At 39.2% G+C, this 20,289-nt stretch overlaps 1 long non-coding RNA gene across 1 annotated transcript in view; it reads left to right on the top strand.

Moving 5' to 3' along the window:
- LOC121039716 (uncharacterized) overlaps positions 1–15,741 on the top strand; it is a 125,662-nt gene extending 109,921 nt beyond the window's left edge. The window contains exon 4 of the long non-coding RNA XR_005794950.1: positions 15,683–15,741. This is a non-coding gene — a long non-coding RNA (uncharacterized LOC121039716). The remainder of the gene's footprint in view (positions 1–15,682) is intronic.
- The last annotated feature ends 4,548 nt before the right edge of the window (positions 15,742–20,289 follow it).

Below are 20,289 nucleotides of genomic sequence, written 5' to 3'. Positions count from 1 at the left end.
AACCTGAGAATAAAGTGAGGGTTGTTGGGGGGTGGGAGGTAGGGGAGGGTGGGTGATGGGCATTGAGGAGGGCACCTGTTGGGATGAGCACTGGGTATTGTATGGAAACCAATTTGACAATAAATTTCATATTTAAAAAAAGATTAAGTAATTCTTTTCAAATTGCCCAATTAACTTTGCTCAGCAAATGATAGATTTGGTGTTTGAGAGAAGATCATAAGATTCTAGAACCAAGTTCTAAATTGGGTGCAATACTGTCTTCTGTGCCAGCTCAGTGACAGTCCCTTGGGAATTAACCAGCCAACTCCTGGGAATCAACATGGGACAGTATCTGAATTATTTGAAGAAACACAATGTGTATAAGAATTCTTAAAAGGATTCATCTAAAATCCAGGCATGGGTACTAGCTTAGTCATTTCATTTCTCTGGACTTTTCTTTGGGGGCAGGGGGATTGAACCTCTTGATATTTGAAGTTTTCTTGAGCATTAATATTTTATAATGTAATAAATCTTTTTGATCAACACATAGTGCTAAATTTTTCCCTTCTATAAAGGTAGTACTTATATTTTTAGAGTGTAAGGTTTAAAAGAGACACTCCTGTGCCCCCAGTGTAGTTGTGACCATGAAGCATTAAGCCTCTAGACTTCCCTGTATTGTGTTGGAAGTACGTTATGTGTAGCTCCCACAGATCCTTGTAGAACTAAGCAGACCAAGGAAATCTGTATTTATGTGAGACTGATTTCTTCTTTGGCCCATGGATGTCTGCTTTAGTATCTTGTAACCATGTCTCGTATTTTGTTTCTAGGAGGATTCTAGAATCTTCACTGAATGTTTCATATATTCCATTTAGAGTGTAAGATCTCACATACTCAATGTCAGGTCTGGCTACTGAGAAGAAAATCACATTTATTACACAATGAGTTTTGTTCTCCTAGATAATGGAAAAGGAGTTACACTGGCAGAATTCACTCTGGTTTAACACGCTTGCCTTAAAATAGCTGAAGAATGTTTAACCGCTAAGGCAGCTAACTTCGCCAAAGTTTTATTCTTCTGAGAATCTAAGTCACTGCAATAAATATTTACTAAACACATATTATATGCCAGGCTAAACTCTTATCAAATGGGATACGTGATGTGTGTACAAAAGAGAAAAAGGTCCCCGCCTAACAGGCTTCAAGTCCGAGGGCAGTGCTGTGCACCTAGGCAGCCTCACCTAAAGGTTGTTACAGGGTTGCATATGCAGGAAGGAATCAATTCCAAGGTCTTTCTCTTCCTTCTACCTGCTTCTCCTTCAAGTTCTACTGGATTTCCTAACTTACCTTTTTGTGTGTTTTTATCATCAGTCACCCATCACTAAACGGTAAGCTCAAAGAAGGAAGGGAATTTTTATGTGTTGGTCACTGCTACATCTTCATAACCCAGGACAGCCCTTGGCACTTAGTAGACGCTCCAGAACTATTTGTTGAATGGATGAGCAAATGAACTCAGCCTCTTCATCCACTCCTGGCTGCTTTCCTCCTTGGCTCCTGTGTCGTGCTTTGGTCAGTTCCGATGGCCCAGGCCTTACGGTTGGTGCTCAGTAAAGTTTAGGATTTTGTAACTTTAGCTCTCATACGTTTTACTTCTTCATCTGTAAAGCAAAGACAATAAAAGCTTTATTAGTTGTCTACTGCTGTATAATACATGACCTCACAATTTAGTGGCTTAAATGAACAAACAATAAAACAACAAAAACCTATGATTTTGCATAAATTTTATGGGTCATGAAACGTGAGGGGGGGGGTTGCTTAGCTGGTTACTAGAACCATGGTGTAGCAGTCAAGGTCTCTCACGAGGTTGCAGTCAAGAAATCGGTTAGAGCTGCAGTCATCTGGAGGCTGGCCTGGGGTTGGAGGACTCTTCTCTCACGTGCTTGGCAAGTTAGTGCAGGTTGTGGACAGGAAGCCTCAGTTCCTCCATATGTGTTCCTCTTCATAGAACTGCCTGAGTGTTCTAATGACATGGCAGCCAGCTTCTGTCTGGAAGTGATCCAGGAGTAGGCAAGACAGAAGCCATGTGGCTTGTATGATCTAGCCTGGGAAGTCATACACCATCATTTCTATATCCTACTGGTTACACAGGTTGCACAAAGACACAGACACCAGGGGGTGAGGATCAGTGGGTATCATCTTCTAGTTTGGCTCTCAGATAATTAGTAGGAAGATTGCCTGTATTTATATAAATCATAAATGTAAAGTACCTGGCATGGTGCGGAGCACACAGTAGGCAATTAGAAGATCATTAGCTCCACTTAGACACTCACGCATTGTAGAACTGTCTTTCATAGTGCTGGAAGATTATCTCTCAGTGCTATCTCTAAAAGTCTGAATTCATCTATAGAATTCATATTGCTTTCTCATTCACTCGTTCGTTCATTCATTCATTCATTCATTCATTCATTCAAGTTTGCTGTCTTCACATCCTGTGGAATTATCCTGATATTCGCCTAAAGTATAAATTCTTGGCACCAACCACATAGTGAAATAATGACCCCCAAGTTACTGGCCTATTACCGGGGTGTCAGAATGCTCTATTTCTTGGTGCTGTGTGCAATGATATTATCTTCTAGATTTCCAGAGTAGCCCAGGGTCCAGACAGGGTCTGTCCATGGGCTACTGTCCATGGAGAAGTTGGCCGCCTTCTCCAACCTACTCTGACAACTGTGACTCTTGCATCATTGCCTTCCATGCCTCCAACATTCTGACATACAGAAAGACATCGTGCCGTCAGCTGGGATGTAGGAGAAGCAGTGTGCTAAAGACCACACAGGTCTAGGCATGACTAATATAAAGCTATGCAAAATAAAAGCAATAAGGAAGCCAATGACAAGAAATCTTTGACAGAGGACTGAAGACCAACGTGGGAACACAGAAAAAGAATATCCTTCTAAAACAAACTTCTATCAAACCTGAGATCAATTCGTAGGAAAAGAAGGAACTTTGTAAACCTCACTCCTCTTGACTCTTTACATATTATAAGCTGTTTATGAGACACTTTCCTGTAAGCATTCTTTTGCACATCTGAAGAAACAAATCCTAAGCTTCCCTTGAAGCCAGCACCTGTTCAATTCTGTGTTGCCAGCATGGGTGCCACAGGAGTAAAGGCCTCACTCCAGGGAGTTAGCAGAAGATTAAACTTCAGCCAGAATGTTGGGAGAAGCTGGTATGCTGAGTCAATACCAAGTACTGGCTTTAATTTGATGTTTTCCACGCACGATCAAAATTGTGGGTTTTTTCTAGCTGGAGAGCCATTGCCTCCTCTGCCATCTTTCGTGGGTTCCCTGTGGAGTGTGTGTTATGCTCTGATATTTGAAATTGATCACGCGGCTTCTATTTCAAGGGTGATAATAAACCCGGTGCAAAAGCTGGGGTTAGCGAAGGTGACTATTAACCTTTCTTCTAATATGGTCGATTTATTTTGCCTTGTGGCACAAACTGATTCCCAGTATGATCTGCTGGTAACTTCACTTTAAATATCACCTGTCGATGAAGCATGCAGAAGCGAAAGAAAAATTCTTGTCTGAATTTTTTTGTAGGGGGAACTGAAAGAAGTCATCACTCGTTCTTCCCTGATTATTATTACAAATTTTGCCATTAAGGAATTTCTAAGTAAATAAATACAGACCTTTTATTATTAGCCACGTAGGGACTAACATGTAAAAACTATCTCATTTCTCATTTACTTTCGAAAGTGAAGATCAAGATGCTAAAAAACCTGAAGCCATTTTAATATCTAAATGATTCTTGCCATTGTTTGATGAAAAGAACTTAAGTTCTGGAAATAGATGAGCCAGATTTACTGTCCTGTCTTGGGCAAGTAACTTAATTTCATCCTCAGTTTCTCCATCTGCAAAAAGAACTAAGAATTCCTGCCCTTTCATTCTGTAAAGTCGCAATTAACATCTCCAGCAGCTAGAAGACTCCTAGGTAGATGTGGAATAAAATACAAAACGCCTTCTCTCTCTGAGTGGTCCTTACTAACATACTTAAAGTTTTTAAAAATTCTTCTCGCTTTTGGGTCTAAAGAACCTCAAGTTTTATTCTCTACAATGGATTTCCTTCAAATACTGCATTTGCAAGATGACAGATGAGTAACCTACTATCTAGTTGGGAACTCTCTGAACTTCTTATTGTCATCCAAAACTGTAGGTGTAACTTAGATTACATTTTGGCATTAATAAAAATATATACAACCATTGCCCTTTATCTGGCAGTTTTACCAGATGCTTTGTGACCAGTTGACTTATCTGAAGTGGAAGCCCAAGTCAATTTCATTTTGCAGTGAAAAAGGTTTGATTTTCAAAGTGATTAGTCAGCTGGAAAAATTATGAAACACAAGACTTGGGGAAGAAAGAGATTGGATCCTTCTCATAAATTCCCTGTTGCCACCAAAATCGACATGTATGTGATATTAGAACTATGTTTTGATACACGTTACCTGTTATCAGTCATTGTATACATGGTTCTCTGTCTCCAAAATTAGGATTAAAAATGTATCAAACTGGGACCCGATGGGAACATGACACCCTAGGTTAGCTTGTCCTTAGAGTTAACTAAGGGGAATTTTGGTTTTCAGGGGTTGAGAATAAGTATGCACTGAGATAACTTGGAGCAACATTGCAGAAGTGGGCATATGCTGGATCAGTACAGTTTTGTCCAAGTAGAAGCCCAAACCTCTTATGCCTTACTATTGTGCTCTTTTGGGGTTGGGAGGAAGAGACATGATTCTTTTAAGAATTTTAAAAATAATGTTGAAAACAACTCGAAGCTTCAGGAGACTCAGGGATGTGGTAATAATGGTCCCTCCAGGATGAAGCAGTGAAAGCTGAATCTTTTACTGAAAACAACTGAGATGAGTAACAGTGGTAAAAAGATTCAAGCTTCTGAATGCTTAGTTAAGTTGAAAACATGCAAGACAGACCCCGATGAGGTTTTTATTGAAAAATCTCTCTTGTGCTGCAGAAAATAATACATATTCAGGGCTATGGCAGATATATGTTGTATTTGGAAATATCCTGATGTGTTTAATGCAAATTCCTAAAATAATATATTCCAAGCATTATATGCATCTCATCCATGCTAGGTATTTGGATCAAGCAGTGAAACAGAAGTCCTGCTTTGTTCACTATACGAAACCTAATTTTAACAGTAAATGAGGAAAAACAGCTAATGGACATAACTCAGTAAATTGTCATTTTACGCTAATCCTTTGTCATCAGTCTCCTGAGTTTGGTGTGCTTATGGGTGGTTAGAAGGGAGTGGAAAACCATGACCCTCCTTGTGGACCTGCCTGAGGGTCCTGGCCCAGAACTGGTGCAGGTTTGACTTTCCACCATATTCACTTGCTCAGCTGAATCCATGATATTCCCTTCTCCCTAGGCTGTCTGTCTTTCAGAGAGAGTCTGAAGCACTTTTTCTTTCTACATATAAAATTTTATGACTCAGAAATAACTTTAAAGTATAGAGACAGTTTGTGTGTTAAAGGGATGGCTTTAGGTGGGGGCGCTACAGGCAGATCTAGCAAAATGTTTATGTATCCTAAAATAGGATTTTTTTTATTAGAAATTGGTTTGACACCTTAAAAGTCCGGGTACGTGGGGCACCTGCGTGGCTCAGTTGATTAAGCGTCCAACTCTGGACTTCGGCTCAGGTCGTGATCTCACGGTTCCTGAGATTGAGCCCTGTGTTGGGCTCTGTGCTGACAGTGTAGAGCCTGCTTGGGATTGTCTCTGTCTCTCCCTCTCTCTCTGCCCCTTCCCCACTTGTGTACATGTTCTCTCTCTCTCTCTCTCTCTCTCTCTCTCTCTCTCAAAATAAATAAACATTAAAAAAAGTCTGGGTGTTACGAACTCGTGGTTGGGACTGCTAGAGATAGGCCAATTTTGTTACCTTGGCCTTGGTTCCAGTCAGAACATAGGTAGGTTTTTTTATTGCTTAAACATTTCACAATTCTGTACGAGTTAAGAGCAGAGACTCATCAATTTTATATGAACCAGACACAACTCTGACTCTGGTTCTGCCGCTTACTCTGTGACCTCTGACACCTTCCCTCTGTAAGCCTTTGGTCCCTTACCTGGCATATGAAGTTATATGCAGTTATAATAGCACCTATTCCTCAAGTTTTGGGGATGAGGTTAGACTTGTTGCTCGTGCGGTGCAGAGCACAGTGATGTGTGCATATTAAGTTTGCAAAACATATTAGCTTTTCTACTCTCATCCTCGGTAGATGTTGGTTTTATTCCTTTCTTTCCTGAAGGACTCTGAGCAGTATTCTCGCCTTCTTGTCAATACTTTACTCTGTGCAAACTGCTCTTGCAGGTGCTTGTGGGAACCCGAGACCGGAGATCTATGGTTCCTGGAGCTTCCTCTCTAGTGGAGGTAGAGATGCATGAAATAATTGCGAAAAGCAATGTGGATGATAACTGTTAGAGCGGAGACACGAAACTCTTAACTTCGGGAGTATGGGAGGAAGGCCCAGGTGTGTTATTTGCAGGTCCAGTGCAAAACAAAAATGTTAAGCCCTGCTTTAAGATGGCAGCAGCAGGGCGTCAAAGCAGGTGCAGGCCGTTTCTGAGCACAGAGCCCCATGTGGCTGCTAGAGGTCACGCACCCATTGGCTCATCCGGACTGGATGGCCGTACTCACTGCACACAGGAAAATTAGAGAAGGTTTGCCGTTGGGAGATCTAGGAGCTGACAGTACCTTGAAGGATGGAAAGAACTTTGAAATAATGAGAACAGTCCAGACAAAAGAGATAACTTGTATCAAGTACAGGTAGGATTGTTGTTTTTGTTTTTAAGTGAGACTTATTAGGGCAAAGTGATTTGGCAATCAGGGAGTGAGGGGAGATGGGGAGACAGTAGGCCTAAGTCTGAGGCGTCCACTAAAACGAAGCAAGCCAAGGGCTTTGAGAATAGAAACAAGATCAGATCAAGGTGGAAACATGGCTCTGGTGGCAGAGAGACAAAAGGACTGGACTTCATGAAGGAAGCATGGGCAGCAGGAACTTTCCTGGTGAAAGCGATGTATTCTTTGCAGGGGAGCTGCAATGCTTTTTTTCTATTTCTCTGCCATCTGATGTCTGCTTTCCTCTCCCCCCCACCCCACAAGAAGCTACACTCTGTTTCTGTTTTGAAGATGTCTTCAATTATACAATGCCAGCCAAAGAGAAACATAATGGAATTTTAACCAGTTTGCTTTTTTTCTCTGAGGACAGCATTTCAGCAACATCTCCATTCTGGTTATAGAAAGAGAGCTTGAAGACACCCAAATGTGCATTAAAAACCTATCACCTTTTCTTGGCCTTTCAAGCAGAATTGTATTCCAGAAACACCATGTCATCTTGTATTCCAGGCAGTGCTTTTAAAGACAACATGGGTGAAACCCTTGCCCTATTCATCACCGAATGGAAGTGCAAGTCTGTGCACGTTCTGTGTGTCTGTCTCTTGTCCTGACAAACTGTCTTCAACGGTGGGAAAGTAAAACCTTCTTCCTTCCTTTTCTGTTTTTCTTATAATAACTCAGCCTTGAATCAGAGGTGTATGTTCAGCCTCCCAAAAGTGCTTCTGTCATGGAAAGGAGTTCCTTTTGTTCGCTAATTTATCATGTCTTAAAGAAAACTAAAATGTTCAGGATGACAAGGATAGAATCAGCCATCGTCTGAAAGTGGAGAAGGTACAGAGGGAACTGTATGTCAGTATCTGTAAGAGACAGGGAATAGCGTTTTATCAGTATTGCGGATTCCAACAAGATGGGAGAAAAGGATGAATATATTTTAATACCAATAGAAAGCATTAAAACTAAATAAAAATTTTAAGGAACTCTCCTTAACGTAAAATTTCAAAAATATTTTTCTTTTGCTCCTCCACTAAATTTTATTATCTCTGTTACATGAGACAAATGACTTAAGTCTCTTCAAGCCTCAGATTCCTTACCTGTGAAAAGAATGGATGCTTGTTAAGATCGCTTCACGACTACAACATCAGCATTAACATTCTCTGGCTGGGTGAATCTATTCCTCAGGTGCTTACCTGAGTTGGTAAGATGGGAGGGTCCCCGTTCCTGCCCAAATACGTGCCCACGAAATTCCCATACCTTTGAGTATGGCATTTACATTTCTATTATCTTTCTCCATCAAGGGTAGTTACCCTTGTTATTTTCTCCAGAATACTGTGCAGATTACAGGTGGTAATTAACATTCCTCTAACCATGTGTAACCAGTGTAGGCCTGAGTCAGAAGCTGCTGGTCAAGCTCAATCAGACAGGAAGAGGGGCACATTCAGAGACGACACGAAACACGTGCATTTCCAGATCTCTAAGAATGGGGCTGGGCGGCCTTTTAAATTGTAGAGTTTCCTCTGTAGACCTTTTAGAGTTCTAACCAAGATTTTAATAGTTTTCTCATTTTAGTTGCTTTTTAAAAAATATGACCATTCACTTCTTGCATTTCTTAGGTCACATATGCGCGCGCGCGCGCACACACACACACACACAGAATGTCTCATATTTGCAGTGAAATGATTTTGCCATTCGAAATACACATGGCAATAGTAGCTAAGCAGAGTGGCCCCTGGGAAATCTCTACTATCTGGACTCTGGATTGTGAAAGGGAGCTACATCAAAACCTTATATTGTGCCAGGTAGTGAAATGAATAATGTGGCAGGGAATTTCAAATGGTCCAGGAAGCAAAACCTTCTCTGGGGACCACAGGTGGGGTAGGTGTGAGCTGTGAGAACGTGCATGAATGTGAGAGAGCTGTAGGCATTTGCTGCTTTTCTGGAGAAAGGTCATGGGGTAAGAAGTGAGTGTCTCTTTAGAGCACTTTCTATCCAGCAGTTTTTAGGAAATACCTGCAAGAAGGTGCCAGAAGTAACTCCCAACTCCTGTCATGGAGCTATGGGAAAGGAGCAATGAATTCATCGTTAAAAGACAAGAATGCTATAACTAGTTGTTTAAAAATGCTAATAACCATGATGTCAATGATTCCTTTTCTTTAGATATTCTGATCATTGTAAGATGGGAGTTCAGGTAGCTACTGATAAACAATAGAAGCAGGTATCAGTAATGCACCTCACAGTCCACACTCACGTGAATTACTTCCCCTCACTTAATGTATATTCCAAGAGGTTTAGTGATTTTCCTTAAGTCAATTAGATAGAGGCAGAGCTAATAGATCCTGTGGGTTGGACTAGAAGAGTCTTACTGTTTGCAATGTGGCGCTTTACATCTCAGATAAGTGTGGTTTTCCTAGGGGACTCCTCTTTCCATTTTCTTTAAACCTTTGCTTCGTTGTTTCTGTATTATCCTTCTTAAAAATAGTGCATGTCTCAGGGTGCCTGGGTGGCTCAGTCAGTTAAACATCTGCCTCTTAATTTCAGCTCTGGTCCTGATCTCGCAGTTCATGAGGTTGAACCCCGCATTGAGATTCTTTCTCTCTCTCTCTCTCTTTCAAAACAAATTAATAAACATTAAAAAATAGCACATGTCTCTTTTAATACGTTTTAATAAGAAATTATGCACAAATCTGAATACAATGAAGAGAAATTTGTCTTTGGAATTTCCCTTAAAGATAATAATACATTTGAATTTGCAGTTTTTTAAATTTTGTCTCTTACTATTTCTACTATGGCTATGTAGTATCTGCCCCCCCAACAAAAAAAGAAAAAAGAAATGCAAGAATCTTTTCACTTCAAGAATTTGCAGCAGAAGGGATAAAATGGTTCAATCCAAAGAATCACTGATGTTTAATGAACTAAGGTAAATGCACAAAACATGAGTCATGAGTTTTACTTCTAACTCCATTATCGTTTCAACATGGGAATCGTATTTTTACTAGAGTCATTGGATAAATGTGAATTAAAGAAGCATCAAAGTGTTTAAAGTTTGTGTTGTGTTTTTTTCTATTTTTTTTTATTTGAGTATAGTCAGCACACAATGTTACATTAACTTCAGGTGTGCAACTGAGTGATTTGACAAGTTTGCACTCCTGATTTTTAAGAATCTACTATAATCTGCATCTTCCTTCCTATTGAAAATTTGTATTCATTTGAAAAGCATGAGCTACCTAGGCTACTTCTCTCCTTTTACCGTTACCATCTTGCTATAAAAGGGTCACTTTCTCACAGTTTATCTCTCTCTTTTGCAATTTGTTTCCAAGACTGAGGCGAGTTCAGTGTGCTAACGAACCTCTGTGGGCATGCGAGGCTGCAGGCGCTGGCCGAGCCAGAAAAGTGCCGGCTCCGTCTTTATTGGCATGTTGCAGCTAATAGATGCTCCTCGGATTTCTTGCTCCTTTTCCAATACAGCACTTTATAATCCTTTCAATTTCATGAACTGTTGGGGCTCATTCATTCTTGGAGTGGAGAGAGCTCAGACACAGGCGCATATTATGTCAGTGGTCAAGTCCAAGGAGGAAGTCTTAGAAGAAACCATTTCGAATTGATCTCTTTCTTTTGTGGTCACTATGGCAGTGTTACACCAAAGAGAAAAAAAAAAAAGAACAATTTAAACTATTAATAAATTTCAAACACGCAAAAGAACGTCGGTGATAGGAAAAGAACTCAGTCCTGGGTCTACTGTTTACAAACCCTGTGACCAGGACCAGATGTTAAAACCTCTCTGAACCACAGCTTTCTTTTGTATGAAATGGAAAGCAACAAGAATTCCTCAGCAAGATTATATAATAATTACTTAAAATAACACATGTAAAATGTGAGGGACATATTAAAGTCTTGGGATCTTATTGAAGTATCAGATTATTATTAGACTTTTTGAAAAATGGCCATTAAGGGGCACCTGGGTGGCTCAGTCAGTTGTGTCTGACTTCGGCTCAGGTCATGATCTCATAGTCTGTGAGTTTGAGCCCCACTTCGGGCTTTGTGCTGACACCTCTGAGCCTGGAGCCTGCTTCGGATTCTGTGTCTCCCTCTCTCTCTGTTCCTCCCCCACTCATGCTCTCTGTCTCTTAAAATAAACGTTAAAAAATTTTTTTAAGGAAAAAAGTGGCCATTAAGAAATCTTTTTATTATTTTACTATTATTATCTTGTTATTTTCATCTTACTGCTGTTTTAAACTATGCAGCTTTGACATCATCTAAACAGTTTCAAAACAAAGCTATAAGAAGATACACATTCTGCAAAAATAACGTTAATGGCAGGTTGTCTTTATAAATGTCATTTCTTTCTGTCTCAGGTAGTTTCTTTTTTATGTTGCTTAAATGATTGTTTTACTCTTTTAGTAACATACATGGAAACAAGGTCAATTTTTTTTTCGGTCAGTCAGGTGTGTTTAGCAGTCTTAGGTTTTGGATCCCTGCTCTTACCAGAACATAAATATAGCCCCAGGGATAGATACTCAAATTGATATGTTTGCATAGCTCCCTTTAGTGATCTGAGGCATATAGAATACACATACAAGGTTTCCCTATGATCCACTCACCCTTCATGACCCTTGCTCAACAGTGTGCAAGAAAGAGCTGGCTGCCAGGAGGGCCCAGCAATTAAGCCCCAGAGCGCATTTTGTTGAGAAGGGTAAAACGAGGTGTGGAAGTCAGGCTGTTGGTAATTTGCGACCTTACTCCAAGACCTTAGTACTCAGGAGGCAGACAAAACACCATCCTCTCGCTCTTCTCTTAGCTTTGCAGGCACTGAGGGTAAGAACCTAGTAAGAACTGCCTTTTTATCTCAAGAAGATTAGCTAGAGTGGATCCAGAGAAGTCAGAGGTCAGAAGGATCAGACAGGGCACTGGAATGCCTCCCTCTGTTACAGGAACTACTGGGCACGTTGTGAGCCAGCCAGTGTTGGCTGTGTTTGTTCCTCATGTTGGCAGGATCTGAGGAGGGCAAATGGGGCAGAGTTAGATGAGGCAAACAAAAGGCTTATGTCACCATTGTGGCCTGTTACTGATTGGTGCAAAAGAGCTATTGAAAACACCACCGTATGGGGCGCCTGGGTGGTGCAGTCGGTTAAGCGTCCGACTTCAGCCAGGTCACGATCTCGCGGTGCGTGAGTTCGAGCCCCGCGTCGGGTTCTGGGCTGATGGCTCAGAGCCTGGAGCCTGTTTCCGATTCTGTGTCTCCCTCTCTCTCTGCCCCTCCCCCGTTCATGCTCTGTCTCTCTCTGTCCCAAAAATAAATAAACGTTGAAAAAAAAATTAAAAAAAAAAAAAAGAAAGAAAAGAAAACACCACCGTGATGTGCAAGAAAAAAAAAAAAAAACAAACAAAAGCCCAGCAAATCGGCTTGTATTGGTTTTCCACGCACAGACATCTGAAGAGAATTAGTTAGTACTCCTCATTTTCACACACTTTAAGTGCTCAAACTGAACTTTGTTTAACCCATAGAAGTCCAGCTTAGTTCCCAAGCACATTTGATCATTTGAATTGTATATACAGATTAGAGCATTTGTTTCCCACTCCTGTGAACATTAAAATAAAGAAAAAGGGGAGAGGGAGAGGGAGAGGGAGAGAGAGAGAGAGAGAGAGAGAGAGAAAGAGAAAGAGAAAGAGAAAGAAAGAAAGAGAAAGAGAGAAAGAGAGAGAGAGGTGGATGGAGAGGGGAAGAAAGGCATTCTTGGAACCAAATAAAATCGTTAATGTTAATTTACTCTGGACAGGTCTCAGGTCGGGGGAGAGTGGAAGATAGAAGGAAACAAGAGGAAAAGCAGAGGCCATAAGTTAGATTGTCATTTTTCAATCAGCATAAAACACAGTATTTGAACGCTAAAATATGCTATCATGTGACACCACAAAGTCTTTGTGGAGCTCTCCTTACAGCCATGAAATGTTAATGTATAGAGAAAAGTAATGTAGAAAAAGGAAGGTGCTACCCAAAACCTATCTTCCTTATAAAAACATCACTTTTAGGGAAGTTTACATGACAACCAATATGTAAACATCCGGAGGCAGGGGTTAAATGAACATTTCTTATTCTAGTCCAAATAGATGGCATCCTGCAGTCATCTAAAAGTGTACATTGATGAAAATTTTGCAGCACAGAAAGGATATTTCCTCTTTAGAAGGAAGCATATTCTTTATTTTTAGACGCCCAGGCTGCATAACTGGTTTATGATCAGGGTTTGGAAAAGCTCATCAGGAGACGGTCTCATCAGGTTACTACGCCTCGGTCTGGCACAAAGCAGTGTCAAGGCTATATCCTAAGATTAATAAGATTCTCCCAGAATTGCAGGACTGAAAACTGGAGAGACCACATTAATTGGGTGTACCCTATCCATGAGGCATGACATCCTCACAGCTCTTCAAGTTTGGGGGATCCATCTTGGATGTCAGGGGAGGACCGAGAGCACACGCTGAGCAGAGCAGAGGGGGACTTTCAGGGGTTCGTGTCGAATATCTGCCATGCGAGAGCACAGCCCTGCACAGGGTGTGGGATTCTTTCAGGGATTTTAAACAATGTGCAAGACTTCCTAAATGCCCAATTTACTACTGAAGAACAATTTGGCTTCTGGAAGTAATTTAGTTGGTAAATAGGGGATGATCCTCGGGATATAGGTAGTCTATAATTTGGGGCTAGACTCCATGGCCCAACATAGCAATTCCTCCGTAGTTTATAATTTTTGCTTCCAGTCTTGAACTGGATAGAGTACAAATATAAGAAAGCAAATGACTGCTTTTTCTTTCTAACCTTCTAAATACTTCATCTGGATTTGGGTAACTTTTTGAATTTTCATTGTGTTAGGAAAGATACTATTAATCTTAAGTTATTTTTTCTTCTGTATGTCACTCATCAGATTGGCACAAAGAATTTCCATATTTTTCATATCATTTTATAAATTTATCAAATGTGTGCATGTATATGCATCCACATGAATTATTTATATTTATTAGTCACTGATTGTTGTAATATAATATTGCACTTTAAAAAGAAACTTTCTATGTGGGCAGTATCATATTAAGTCTGAAGTTATATACCCTCCATGAACAATGTTTCAATTTTTGCTAAAGAGAATATGGAAAAAAGTCAAGTGAATCTTCAATAGGTACAATAGTATTGTACTTATGAACACAAAAAGACTTCATAAAATCAACACTGGCTCAGAGGGCAGAAGGTTGTGTTAATACTATTCATATTCTTATGTAACTTACTGAAAACTTTTTATCATGATGTTAAGTACCCATACAGTTGTAAAGCATCAAATCCTTAGAAAATGCTAAATTACAGAATAATAATAACCCACAAAAAATTATGTATTATTTGAGGTTTGGAACTGAAATGAAATGTAAAATTTTTAACAACCACCTACAAATTTTCAAAGCTGCCACACAATTGTAAAGTGAGATGAACTGTCTGAAAAGAAATAAAAAATTAAAGACAAAACTAAGGCAGGTATGTTCTCCAAGAAAACAATTAAAGGTAAAACTGGTATTTTTTATACAAAAACTGACCTCTTATTTTCGGTACAGCATAAATGGCTTGTGGAATATAGTGACTGTCGCTCTCCTGCACCACACACACACACACACACACACACACACACACACACACACTTCCTCCAGAAGTGCATGGGGCTGTGAAGATTTTTCTTAATTGATGTGAAGAAGCTAAAACAACTAGAATCCACAGCCTGTCTCCATTTATGTATAAACCTTACATTTGGTGAAGTTAGCAGTTTTGTTGATCACGTCATCAGCATAATGAAACAGTTGGTTTATTGAGCACTTCAAGTAATGGAGCCATCATTAACTGTAGCAGGGAGGGTATATATAGATTACAGATTCCATTACTCTTTATATTTGAGAACAACAAGTTTTTGTAAGTTATAGTTCTCATGGTAAATGTTACACCAAGATTTAAGATTTTTAATCTTAAAAATATTAATATGGCATAGTATTATGGTATCGAAGGGAAACACAGAATTTCATCAAAGTAATGCTTTTTATTTCAAGAATTCTGTCTCACCAAGATAACTTCTACAAGTGTTTAATGAAGGAAGCTTAGCATTTCCCTTGATAATTATCCATAGAGTCTAACAATAGCTCTGTTCAAGAGCTTTTGTTACATGTAATAAAAGAGTTACTCGAATTTTTACCAGTTTTGCCCAGAAGAGAAAGCATTGATTCCCATTCTTCAAATGCCTTAAAAGGCCTTCAGGTAAATATTTCTCTTCTGACAAGTGTGAGGATAGTCTATGAACTTGATCTGGTGTTCACACAGGGATTCAATTCAAATGGGTTATGTTAGGTTATCGCAGTGGGGAAGGGAGGAGAATCCCACATAAATTACAAATCATGATCAAATTAGTCACGTGTAACATGAAACAATTTGCCAGATGAATAATGGACTGCCATCAGTATAGTTGTCTGGGTTATATAATTATATCAGTGTAAATAGAATTAAAACCAAGTATCTCTGTATTACTCCCCACTAACAGGGGAGCATTTACAGCTATAGGGTGTGGTTCCAAAGGCATTAAGGTGTGATATTATCCAGAGTTCCCAGGGACACCTGAGTGTTGCCAGGGCTTCATGTCTGCTCTGATGGGATACCTAAGTGGTACAAATGGAAGCAAAATTAGAATGCCATTCAATTATTAACACTAAAGCACAAAACCTAGATGTTCGGTAAACTGAACTGAGCAGGTGGGTGGCTTAAATTAGACCCAAGTAAAATCTGTTCTTCCCCCAGGAATGAATCGTACCACCAGATGGCCACAAGAAACTAAGGCAAGCACTGCTCACATGTGAGGAAAAAAAGAGGACAAAAGTAGATATCTGTTGGCTTTCTTGTCTAGCCAGCTTTATGGAGTAGGAAACCAATGAGACACGCTTATTTAGTAAGTAAATGTGGCCAGTCAAGCATTCCCTAACTCTGAGCCAATGAGGTTAGTAATCCATCTACTTGTCGGAGAACAGAGAAAGTAGTGGATAGAGGGGCAGGAACCTTACCTCATCCCTTGAAGAACCATGGAGTGTTGGAGAATTCAGGTCCATTCTCTGTCACTAACTGTATGACACTGTGCAAAGACTGATGAAAGGGCCAGCCCCCCTGTGGGAGACCCAGGCACAGCCCAAATGTTACATGTCTTTTCTGCAACAGCTAAAGGCAGTAACAGGAAACTCCAGACAAGGACTCCCAGCCATCTCAGGAGACTCCCCAACAATGAAACACCAGGGCAATGATCTAGAGTTGGAATTCTTTGCTCTGTGTGTAGAAGTTCTACTAAATATAACAACTTCAACAGCATTTCCTGGTGCCATCTGCTAGATTGCATGTTCTTTGAAAGGAGGTTTTATTCCCTTTTTTTCACATTTTTTCCAGCTTTATTAAGGTATATCGGACACAATTACAAGATATTTAAAGTGCGCACTGAGATGATTTGATGTACGTGTACTTTGTGAAAGGACTTCCTCCTTCTAGGAATTATCTATCACTTCGTATATTTATCTCTCTTTTTAATTATTTTTTGAGAGAAGAACATTTAAGTTCTATTCTTTTAGCACATTTCAAGTCTACAATACAATGTTATCAACTCTAGTTACTTAAGGTTTACTCTGCGTCTTCAGCAACTGCCTGATTGCAGCTTTCAGTAAACAATCAGTAGTTGTTGAATGATTGTGTCGTGCATGCGATCTTCATAATACCTCATTTCTACTTTCTTCTCCACGCGTCTGAACCTCTACCTCCTACCTCACATTTCGTGTTTTCATAATACTAAATTGCTTGCAGTTATTGAGAAATGCTATGCTATATCCTTTGATATGGTTTCTTCTGATCCTAGATCTACCTGGATAACCTTTTATGCTCCCCTTCCTTCTGAGCCTGGATGATTTATTAGACCTTAACTCTGGCATCCTCCTTCCAGGAAACCCTCCTGAAAATCTAGGCTATGCTAAATCTGCCTGCACTGAGCTCCATTACACTCTGGGTTCCCTCTGTAGTAATGCCTTCAATGTTATATTGAAATGATCTGGTGTGGGGCGACTCCACAGCACCCCCCCCAACCTATGTTCACATTCCTTTAGGGGAAGACCCATATTTTATTCCACATTGAATCCCATCTCTAGGTAAGGTGACTAACAAATAAATGCTTCTTGGATGAGCCTATTTTTAAACTTTATCCTTCAAATAACAGAGATTTCAAGGGTATTAAACATTAAAGTGACATGGTCAATTCTGTTCTTTTAAATAACCACTTAGCAGCTTTATGGAGGTTGGATTGTAATAGAGCCTACTAAAGCCTAATAAGAAGATGAGACTCTACTATCAAGCAAGCAAGAGATGCTGAACAAGGGCAGTGGCCAGTCTTTAAGAATCAGTAGGGGGTGGGGGAAATCAGGAGAAGTTGGTAAAATGGCACAAACTTCCAGCTCTAGGATGAATATGTTAGATCTGAGGATCTAATATATCACCTGATTACTACAGTTGGTACCACTGCATTGTACAGTTGAAATTCACTAAGACACCAGAGCTTCAATATTCTCACCAAAACCAAAAGGGCATGGGATAAATATGTGGGGTGACGAATGCATTAAATAACTCATGGGGGGGTTATCCTTTGACAGTGTCTATCAGATCATCACACTGTCGTTTAAAACGTCTTACAATTTTGTTTGTTAATTATGTCTCATTAAAGCTGAAAAAAAAGATCAGTAAGACAGGAAGGCCAAGCTGAAATGGTTCTAACAGGGAAGTTGAACCCAAATCAGAGAGGAATCTTAAGATGGCAAACTTTTCTGATTTGATGAACTGAGTGGGCAGTAGAACCATCTACAAAAAGCAAAATGATGTATGATGAGACCATTAGTGTGGTGCAATTCAGTATGCATAAACTTTGAGTTCTGTCAACCTCCCCTCTAAGTGAAAGAATGTTCTAGTTTGTTTGTTCCTATTCCTGCATTAGCTAATGTTGATTTTACTTATTTGTGCGTTCTGGAATGCTTACCAATAGTATGAAATGAGAATTTAAGTATTTTTTATTTTTTCTACCTGTATTCCTTTAGTCTTTCATATTCATTCTGTGTAATTTGGAAAGCAACCAATATAGGAGAGAATATGTTTTTATATATTTTACTGTCTTAAAAGATCCTATGCTCTCTTAGTAATCAATTTTGCACATTTACTTCAATTGTGGGTATGGATTTATAAATTTTATGAACCCTTATCTCAATATCTACATAATTCCACATAATTTTTAATTGCTTCAGATGCCATCATTTAATTGAGCTTCATTCCATGACTAGATAATGGTTATTGAGAAAATCAGAATAAAAAACAAATATAAAATTCAAAACATTATGCTAATGTAATATGTTTTTTCCTGTGCAGAAACTTGGATATACACCAAAGGGAAAAAAATCTAATAAAACATTTTATTTAAAGTGGAAGAAAAACTCTTAAATATTATCAGGATGATTGAAATTCTGGTCCATATTAGACCTATTCTATTTACCATTAGAATCAAATTTTGAAAGGGGTAGTTTATGAATATGAAATTTCAAGCTATAATCCATGAAGATTTCCTGAGTCTGCTGATATATGGAAATATAGTAATGAATAAGAGCATAGGACTTGAATTCAGAAATGCTTGCTCAAATATTTCCATTCTGGGGGCACCTGGTTAAGCATCCAACTCTTGATTTTGGCTCAGGTCATGATCTCACAGTTCATGAGTTCAAGCCCCATGTTAGGCTCTGTGCTGATAGCAAGGAGCCTGCTTGGGATTTTCTCTCTCTCTCTCTCTCAAAATAAACAAACATTAAAAAAAAATTTTCTTTCTGACAAGTTTCTTAACCTATCTGAGCTTCATTTTCTCCAACTGTAAAATGAGAAGAAAAGTTGAATTAGTTAAGACTTCATAGGATGAGGGTTTTAGAAATGCAATTCAAATTAGTGTTAGGTGCAAAAAAGGAATTTACGATCATGAGTTATTGAAAAGTGCTAAAGATGGTAAGTGCTAACTGACTCAAATGGCATCCATGTGCTCAAACAATAGCTCTTCCTCTGTTTCTTTACACCATTCATGACTATTTTCCCTAGGTTAGCTTCGTTCCCAGTCAGTAGCCAGGTCTTATGAACATGGTTACAAAGTGGCTAGCTCATTCTTTTTTTTTTTTTTTTTTTTTTTTTTTTGGTACTATGAGCTATAACATCCCATAAAATTCCAGAACTGTCAGAGAAAAATATAGCAACTTTCCTACTCTTAAATTCCTAGAAACAATTAGTCATGCTTTGATCATGTGACCAGCCTGAGCTAATTGTGGTTTCCAGGGAGGAGGACTTTGTCCAGGTCATGGGTCCAAAGGGTCCAGCCTTTGGTCCAGGAAAGCAAGATCAATTCCACCCGATCACAGGGCTCCAGCAGAATTACTGCAGAATAAGGAAGGGATGCTCTCTCAAGGAGGGATAATTGGAAAAAAAAAACCCACTTCCCATTATAATACATAAGGTAAATTAGATGATATAAAGAGAAATAAAAGACATAAGAAAACTCAATAGATGTGGATTTTTATTAATTATTGGAATAAAATGTTAATGTAATCATGGACTAGCCTTAGTTTCTGCCTACAGACAAGGAGTCTATTTATTCTTGACCAATTCTTGGGCCTTTATTTTACAGGTTAAAGATAAAGATGAAAGATGTATTGTTGGAGAATTAAGGAGAAGAAATAGGGCTCATGTCTTATACAGATATTTATTGAGTTCCTGCGTTGTGTGAGACAGTTCTAGGTCCTGGTGAAACTAAACATATGAGGCCCCACTCTTGTGTACTTGTTCAAACAAAATCATTTCAGACATGATCAGAAGTTCCTAGAAAAGTAATACAGAATAATGATGTTAAAAATTACCTGTGAATGAATTCTATTAGATTGGGTGATCTGAAGAGGCCTTGGCAAAAAGGAGATAAAACAATGATGTGAAACAGTCAGTACCTATTAGCTGGAATGTAGTGGATGAGAGGCAGAAAAATTGAGGTGAAGGTGGAGAGAGAAGAGGGTGCATGTAGGTTATGATGAAGGATTTCAACTTTATTCATTTGAATATAAAGGCAATTGAAGCCCCTGGAAGATGTTGAATAGGAACAAAATGTGATCTTCTTCAGGTTGCTAAGAAATCATGCTTTTGTTTTTTTAATGATTACTTATGGCAAATTTTTGCATCTCATGCTGTGATGAAAGTGACATGGAATATGAAGATCACAGTAGAGGTTAAAAGAAAAATGGATCAATACCAGGTATATTTTGGAGATAAAGTTGACAAAACTCAGCATGGGGTTAGATACAGAAACTGAAGCT

The sequence above is a fragment of the Herpailurus yagouaroundi genome, unplaced genomic scaffold (assembly GCF_014898765.1).
Source record: "Herpailurus yagouaroundi ecotype Mexico unplaced genomic scaffold, PumYag 181, whole genome shotgun sequence".
NCBI classification, from domain to species: domain Eukaryota; kingdom Metazoa; phylum Chordata; class Mammalia; order Carnivora; family Felidae; genus Herpailurus; species Herpailurus yagouaroundi.
This window is presented reverse-complemented; position numbering and strand designations above follow the sequence as displayed.